Source organism: Aristolochia californica, unplaced genomic scaffold (genome assembly GCF_029961685.1).
Source record: "Aristolochia californica isolate CCGP_79_NKW_82.1479 unplaced genomic scaffold, dmAriCali1.0.hap1 SCAF_13, whole genome shotgun sequence".
Lineage (NCBI taxonomy): Eukaryota > Viridiplantae > Streptophyta > Magnoliopsida > Piperales > Aristolochiaceae > Aristolochia > Aristolochia californica.
In genome coordinates, this window is record NW_027181804.1 from 2,322,645 (window position 1) to 2,328,644 (window position 6,000).

Genomic DNA, 6,000 nt, shown 5'->3' on the forward strand with positions numbered 1-6,000 from the left:
AACAACTGGAGGAAATAATTGTTCAAAGAAACAAATTGACGTGCCAGCCATGCATGGTGAATGATGGCTGGCCAACATTCCCCCCTCGCTAGCACACACGATCAGTGTGAGTTTCACCAACTAGAGGCGGTGACAATTTTAGAAAAGTTTAAAACAAGTGATCGTTTCCAACAATAAACAAAAACAAACGCAAGACACTCACATAATTTCGAAAATTTTTAACAGAATAAAAACCAAACCAAAGATTCTACTCTGATACCAAATGTTAGCAAAATGTCTAGACATGCATGAAATTCATACCCAAGATACATACCTCCAGTCATGGTAATCAGATTTCAAGAATTTTTAGAACGATCGTCTAGTCCATCCAAAGTGCAATCGATGGAGACATAGGCTTATTTGCAAGACCAAATCTTCTTTTCCTTCACTGTGAAAAACCATGTACCAACTTCTCAAAACTTTTTTCCATCAAAAGAAGAGAAGTTATAGCTAATGGATAATTACAACTGTCCACTATCCCTACACCTAAGGGAAAATCACCTTAGAATGGGTCTACTCATGGAACGTGTCAAACACTAAATATTTTCATTTTTATGGGACCAGAGGCATTGGACTAAAATGTTACCTTCCCCCAAAACCTTCCTTAGTGTACGTTTTTTATATTTTTCTTATTGACACAAACACACCCATTTACTTCTATGTGAAGCACTAGATGCATTTAGATGACAATAACTGTTTATTTCCAATATTATTGTCCGAATATAAACAGGTAAATGATGGATTAAGAATGCTTGTGCTTGAATTCATGAATGGGAGTCATTCCCATTTTTTGTTTCAGTCCTACTTTACTCTTGCTAAATTATACAAATTAGCCTGTCAAATACTAAGGAATTGGCAATCATTGACTAAAAAGAATTAAAGTACTTGTTATAGCATATAAAGCTAATTTTCGTTCAAGAACACAAAATCCACATTAAGTGGGTCTTAATTCTTATCACATGTAATGGTGCATCAAGTCAAGAAACATAGATATTATGCTCATTTTCGAGTTCATTTAATGCTGTGAAAAATCTTTCTTGAAGATCACCAAGAAACATAGACAGGTTAGAAAGCTCTGCAATTGCTCTTTTATAATACAGTCATTATTTTTGGTTCCTTGACCTGATTCATTCTCTCTTGTCCAATCTTTAATCAAATTAATGTAAAAAGTTTGAATTAATGAAAAATGCAGAGCCTGTTTGGACAATATATACCTAACATGTCTGCCTTCCCTTCTTCCAAAACTCCTCAATTCAAATAGAAAAAGAGAAGCATTAGCCAGTTAAGTATCTAAATCTCTTTGAAGCAAATTAAACCTTTTTCGAGAAATCTCATCTCCCTGGCATTCGAACGAACATGTCCAGTGAGTGAACTCGATCCATTAATTAGATTCTTCAGCTTTTGCAGACGCAATACCGAGTTCCATAAAATTAATCACAGGAGATGAAAAACGATTCACGAACTGTTTTGTTTATTTTCCACACCCAGTGTGGAACTACTTTAGAACAATTACCAATAAGAAGCTTCCATGGAGAATCAATGGCCCATGATCTCTAGCCACGGAAAGGAGATTGACGCAGGGATAGCGTCATGTTTCTATGGGGAAAATAAAGAGAATGCGGATGATTTCTGTGAAGTTGTCAAGCTTTGACTAGTGCAAGAGCTAGGGTTATTATATGGTCCAATAAGCCACCTTTCATACAGAAAAGGGAAAAAAAAACGGCCGAACGTAAAGCATGAAATTCCAGTTCGCAGAATTTTCTCTAGTTTAATGGAAAGTAAGATCATGGCTCAACTTTCCTGATATAGCACGAACATAAGCTTGGTGACAAGTCTGATGATTGATGGTTGGAGAGAGGCCATCTTGTCCAGATAAAATATTGCGGGAGTGGCGAAGATACGCCATGGATGAGGCTGCTGCATTAGATTTGCTGGAAAGGGTTAGTAACAGAATAATTGACACTTGCTGCTTGAGGACGTCAGATATCTACTCACTAACCCTAGTTTGTTTCATTAGAATTAAGATCAGGTACTTCTTCTCATGTTGCCTATAAATACCTTACACTCTCCTCCCTTTATCACCATCAACCTTCTATCAGACTTCAGTTTCTAGGTTTATGTCAGGCTTTGCTTCTCCTACCTTTAGTCATCTTGCTTCAACCTGAAATTGATCCAACCGCCCAAAACTTTTATCTGCTTTGTCTTTCACAAAAAAACTCTTCAAGGTAACCCTAATTTTTTGCCAATATAGGTTGTCCTCTGCAACTCTTGTGTATTTTTTTTCTCTTTTTGTGCAGAACTCTCTCTCTCTCTCTCTCTCATGGGACTATCCTCAGCTTGGTGACAGAAGAGAGTGAGCACAGACGGCTCTTTCTTGCATGAAGCTCATGCTGGAGGCTGTGCGTTCTCGCTCTCTATCTGTCACTTGCTTGCTCAGTTTGGATGTTGAGTGAGTTTAATCTGGACTGTCATAGTGTTTTTGTTCTTGATTTTTTTTTCAGGAATAATGAATTCTAGATAAACATTACGGTGTTGGCTCTACTCACTGAAATACTTTGGAATTGCAGTTTGCAATCTCTAGAGTTTCCAATACGTGATCAGGTAATCCATATCTGTGATGGCACCCATTGATGGATTCATTTTGCTACTAACTTATGCAGCCTACCTTTGAAACCAGACTGCTGCACCTTTGCTATATTGGAACTAGGGTTTGATGCATTTTGACATACAAACAGATCCAAGATGGATTACGATTTGTTCTTCGGAATTCAACAATGGTGAATACTGCATCATTCTTGATCATGGATGTTGCAGATAGAGTTGCAGACGAGACAGTGAACGGGGTAGTTTTCTGATACTTCGTTTTATGCTTTAAAGCTTCATTTTCTCTTCAGTTTAACACTGTCTATGGCCATCCGTGTCCCTTGAACTGATCTTCAAGGCTTGTGCCATTTCATGTTTCCATCTTTCTTGATTATTAGTTCTTGTTTTCTCAGTCTGAACTTCTTCCATGAAGAACAAAACCGAGAAGGTGGAATAAAGACTAAATGCCACCAATGAAGCTGAGGTCAACTTTGTAGCATAAAGCAGCTGGCAATTAAGCTAACGAAAGGAAGGGAAAGAAGAAGATGCTTCAGAAACCTTGTTTTTATTTTTATTTTTGAAAAGGGAAATTATGTTGAGGAAGAATCAAGAAGTTTTCGAAGTATTTGTTTGTTTACTAGTTGAAGGGGACGCACACTGAAAAAGGGCAAACACTTTATGACAAAACAAAAGCAAAGAAAAGGAAAAAAAAAAAAAAAACTTGTTAATCTTCTATAATTTGGAATCATCTTGATCCTCTCTTTTTCTATTAGCAGGCAAACCATTAATTGCTCATATTACATCATGAGTGACGAAGTGTAGAGAGAGAGAGAGAGAGAGAGAGAGAAGGTGCTAATGATATTGCTTTCTCCTTTGCACTTAATATATAAACTGAAATAATCCAAAAGGAAGGTGTGCTCAATATGATGGCTAACCTTGCATTCATTAGTGACTGACGAATTGAGCTAATTAGAAGTCTCCTACAAAGGGGTTCACATTTGCTAGTTCATAGCTAGACTAAAATTGGGGTTGATCCTTTGCTCCTTGTCACTGGCCTTTGAGTTACCTACACTAAGCCCCTAGTCAGTTTAATTTTGTGATTCCTTTGCTGGAACACTTTTGGTGGAAACTCAATCTATTTGTGCAAGTGTGAAATTTTTTACGTTTAAAATGTAAATAAATAGGCCCGAAGCTTTGAGTTGTGTAATGCAAACAAGCAGTATTTCCCTTGCTTCTTTCATACTCCCATCATTCTGCTGCAGAAAACCTTCACCTATCCCGTAAATTGTCAAACTGAGATAATTGAATACTTTGGTTTTCAGGAAATAGGCTGTTAAATTGGGTCCAAGGCCTTATCCAGAAATGACTAGCCACTTAGGAAACCTTTTTCCCATCTAATAAATACAAGATCTTTATACTAACTAATGTATGTGGGACTATCCTTTTAACACTCTCCCTCACGTGTAGGCACGTGGATAATATGGGTAGAGGCCCCTCATGTGTGGCACGTGGATAATTTTAGGTGGATGCCCACATATGAGAACCTTGTTCTGATACCATGTTAAATTTGGGTCAAAGGCCCTATCCTAAAATGACTAGCCACTTAGGAAACCTTTTTTCTAGCTAATAAATACAAGATCTTTATACTCACTAATATAAGTGGGACTATCCTTTAACACTCTCCCTCACATGTAGGCACGTGGATAATTTGGGTAGAAGCCATCACGTGGTGGCACATGGATAATTTGGGTAGATGCCCACATATGAGAACCTTGCTCTGATATCATGTTAAATTGGGTCCAAGGCCTTATCCCAAAATGACTAGCCACTTAGGAAACTTTTTTCCCATCTAATAAATAAAAGATCTTTATACTCACTAATGTATGTAAGACTATCCTTTTAACACTCCCCCTCACGTGTAGGCACGTGGATAATTTGGGTAGAGACCCCTCACGTGGTGGCACATGAATAATTTTTGGTGGATGCCCACATATGAGAACCTTGCTCTGATACCATGTTAAATTTGGGTCAAATACCTTATCCTAAAATGACTAGCTACTTAGGAAACTTTTTTCCCAGCTAATAAATACAAGATCTTTATACTCACTAATGTTTTAGGATAAAGCCTTCGACCCAATTTAATCCAAAAGGAAAAGTGTTTCAAAATGACGGCTAACCTTGCATTCACTAGTGATTTATGAATTGAGCTAATCAGAAGTCTCCTACAAAGGGGTTCACATTTGCTACTTCATAGCTAGACTAAAATTGGGGTTGATCCCTCGCTCCTTGTCACTGGTCTTTGAGTTACCTACACTGAGCCCCTAGTCAGTTTGATTTTGTGATTCCTTTGCTAGAACACTTTTGGTGGACACTCAATCTATTTGTACAAGTGTGAAATTTTTTACTTTTAAAATGTAAATAAATAGGCCCGAAGCTTTGAGTTGTGTAACGCTGACAAGTAGTATTTCCCTTGCTTTTTTCATACTCCCATCATTCTGCTGCAGAAAACCTTCACCTATCCCATAAATTGTCAAACTGAGATATCTAAATACTTTGGTTTTCAGGAAAGAGGCTGTTAAATTGGGTCCAAGGCCTTATTCCAAAATGACTAACCACTTAGGAAACTTTTTTCCCATCTAATAAATACAAGATCTTTATACTAACTAATATATGTGGGACTATTCTTTTAACACTCCCCCTCACGTGTAGGCACGTGGATAATTTGGGTAGAGGCCCCTCACTTGGTGGTACGTGAATAATTTTGGGTCGTTGCCCACATATGAGAACCTTGCTCTGATATCATGTTAAATTTGGATGCCCACATTTCGATATCGAAATACATTCAGAATACGTTTACATATAAGGGAATGAATCCCGTTTGAAATTAAAATTAAAGATCCGTTATTGTCGGATCATGACCAGTTAATCTCGGATCGTAAGACCCATTATGTTCAGATCTTCAACACTCCCCCTCAAGTTGGAATATATGTTAATGATACCCAATTTGCCGAGTAAAGCCTCAAATTGGGACGAAATCAACGCCTTAGTAAATAAGTCTGTAGTTTGTTCATTGGTTCATATGTGGGTTGACTTAATCATCCTTGCTTGAATATTTTCACGAACTAAGTGACAATTGATTTCGATGTGCTTGGTTCGCTCATGGAAGACCGGATTTGAAGCGATGCGTAGAGCAGTTTGGTTATCACAATACAACATAGCTGGTTGAGTATGTATGATTTTCAAGTCTTTCAAATATTTTTCAACCAGGTAATTTCACACATGTAGCAACCATGGAACGATACTCTGCCTCGGCAGTTGATTGAACCACCGTTGTTTGCTTCTTTGTTTTCCACGAAATGGGTGATTGTCCAAGAAATA